At 42.2% G+C, this 3,001-nt stretch overlaps 1 pseudogene; it reads left to right on the top strand.

Annotated features, from left to right (window-relative positions):
- The first annotated feature begins 294 nt into the window (after positions 1-294).
- LOC102250154 lies at positions 295-978 on the top strand (annotated as a pseudogene).
- The last annotated feature ends 2,023 nt before the right edge of the window (positions 979-3,001 follow it).

Raw genomic sequence — 3,001 nt, forward strand, 5'->3', positions numbered from 1 at the left:
GAAATACCCCATTCGCAACAACATGGATGGACCTTGAGACTATTATGCTAAGTGAAGTAAGTCAGTCAAAAATAACCAAGAACCATATTATTTCTCCCATATGTGGGACATAACATTGAAACTCATAAACACAAACAGCAGTGTGGTGGTTGCCAGAGGGAAGGTGACAGGAGAAGATTTGATTATGTGTGGTGCACACACACAGTGCAACATAAGGATCTTGTAACATAGAAACCCCCACCTGAAACCAATCACATTGACCAATGTTATCCCAAGGAAATTTAATAAAAAAAGAATCAGATGTTGTAGTTTGCCTTCCGATATGTGATCACAATTCTAAATGATGCACAAATTTATTCAAGCCATGCTAAGAAAGCTACAGTTGAAGCAGATGATGTGCAATTGACAATCTAGTATCGTGCTGACCCGTCTTTTACTTCTCCTCCCCCAAGAGATTTTTTATTAGATATTGCAGGGCAAAGAAATCAAACCCCATTGCCATTGATCAAGCCATATTCAGGCTCTAGATTGCCACCTGATAGATATTGCTTCATCACTCCAAAATATACACTTAAGTCTTTACCAAAAAAGGGCATCTACTTCTGTGGGAAGAAAAACAGTTCCACGGTTAAGTGCTGCTTCAATTACTAGAAGACTAAGTGCCCCCACACTTGGCACAACAACTGCACAAACCATGTCAATTTCAATTAAAGTCAGGACTCCAATGTCCCTCACAAGACAAAGGTTTACAATGCAGATGCCCACTTCGCAGTCCCCAGCTACAAAAGCATCAAGTCCTCCAACATCAGCAGTTCAGAATGTTCTAATTAATTCATTAATTGGGTCCAAAAAATTCTTACTACCACTAACATGGTGTCATCACAAAATACTGCCAATGAGTCATCAAATGCATCAAAAAGAAAGCAAGAAGATGATGATGATGATGATGATGATGATGACGACTATGATAATTTGTAATTTAGCCTTGTTGCATGTAACCTGTAAACTTGATCTTGAATCCATTGTACTGAGATTAAACATGCATGCAGATGTTTTCAAATTGTGTTTCAGAAAACATATGATGATATTTAATGAATACATGTAGTTACCATGGTTTTTAATTGAAATGTTATATTTTCTTTTAAAAAATACTTTTATTGATTTTTTTTTAGAGAAAGAGAGAAAGAGGAAAGAGGAAGGGAGAGGGGTTGAGAGATAGAAACATCAATGAGAGAGAAACATCGACCAGCAACCTCCTGCATGCCCTCTACCGGGTATTGAGCCTGCAACCCCCGGGCTATGCCCTGACTGGGAATTGAAATGGTGACCTCTTGGTTCATGGGTCAATACTCAACCACTGAGCCACACAAGCTGGGCAAGAGATGTTGCATTTTCTTTAATAGAATTCATAATGGTTTTTAATCAGCTTTTAAGTGTAGGAAATAAAATTGTTATTCTTAAAAATAAAGTCTTGCCCTGCCAGTATCCTTCAGTAGTTGAGTGTCAACCCATGAACCAGGAGGTCACCAGTTCAATTTCCGTGTCAACACACATGTTCAGGTTGCAGGCTTGATCCCCAGTAGGGGGCGTGCAGGAGGCAGCCAATCAATGTTTCTCTCTCATAGATATTTCTAGTTATCTATCACTCTTCCTTCTCTCTCTAAAATCAATTAAAGTACACTTCAAAAAAATTAGTGTATTTTGCTTGAAATAGTATGGCCACCCGAGCTCTCTTTTCATCACTATTTGCATGGCATATACTTGAACATTCTTTCGCTTTCAATCTATTTTAATCTTTGGGTTTATAGTGAATCTCATAGACATCATATTGTTATATCATTTCTAAAAATCAAATATTTTGGTCACTGTTTAATTAGAGAATGTAATATATTAAATTAATTATAAATAAAGTACTCCTTCCATTTTGCTATATATTTCTATATATCATATGTTTTTTATTTCTCAGTTCCTCATTACCATCTTCTTCTGTGTATTATTAACTTTTAAATAGTAGGCTTTATAGAGCAGTTAATAGAAATAATTCTTATATACTCCCTCTCCCCCACTCAGTTTTCCTATATTTAACATCTTACATAAGTGTAGTATCCTATTTAATAAAAGGGTAATATGCAAATTGACCCTTACAGCAAAACAACTGGGAATGACTGGTCACTACAACACACACTGACCATCAGGGGGCAGACGCTCAATGCAGGAGCTGTCCCCTGGTGGTCAGAGTGCACTCCCACAGGGGGAGCTCTGCTTAGCCACAAGTCAGGCTGCCAGCTGCCAGCACAGCAGTGATGGCAGGAGCCTCCCCCGCCTCCTCAGCAGTGCTAAGGCTGTCCGACTACAGCTTAGGCCTGCTCCCTGCTGGCAAGTGGACATCCCCCGACGGCTGCCGGGCTGCCAGAGGGATGTCTGACTGCCAGCTTAGGCCCGCTTCCTCGGGGAGCGGGCCTAAGCCAGCAGATGGACAACCCCTGAGGGGTCCCAGACTGTGAGAGGGCACAGGCCAGGCTGAGGGACCCCCCTGGGATGCACAAATTTTTGTGCACCGGGCCTCTAGTATTGATATATTATTATTAACTAATAACCATAGTTTACATTGGGTTTCACTCTTTGTGATGCATAGTGCTGTAAATTTTGACAAATTTGTAATGTCATACATCCAAAATTACTGTTTTATTACACACTAGAGGCCTGGTGCACAACATTCGTGCACTGGAGAGGTCCCTAGCCCAGCATGCGCCCTCTTGAAGTCTGGGAGCCCTCGGAGGATGTCCGCCTCCCAGCTTAGGCCCTCTCAGAGCAGGCCTATGCTGGCAGGTGGACATCCAACAAGGTCCTTAGCACTGCCATAGAGGCAGGAGAGGCTCCTGCCACCACCTCTGCACTTGCGAGCTGTGAGCCCGGCTTCTGGCTGAGCGGTGCTCCCCCTGTGGGAGTGCACTGGCCACTAGAGGCAGCTCTTACGTTGAGCATCTGCCCCCTGGTGGTC

Source organism: Myotis brandtii, unplaced genomic scaffold (genome assembly GCF_000412655.1).
Source record: "Myotis brandtii unplaced genomic scaffold, ASM41265v1 scaffold4967, whole genome shotgun sequence".
In the NCBI taxonomy this organism is placed as follows: domain Eukaryota; kingdom Metazoa; phylum Chordata; class Mammalia; order Chiroptera; family Vespertilionidae; genus Myotis; species Myotis brandtii.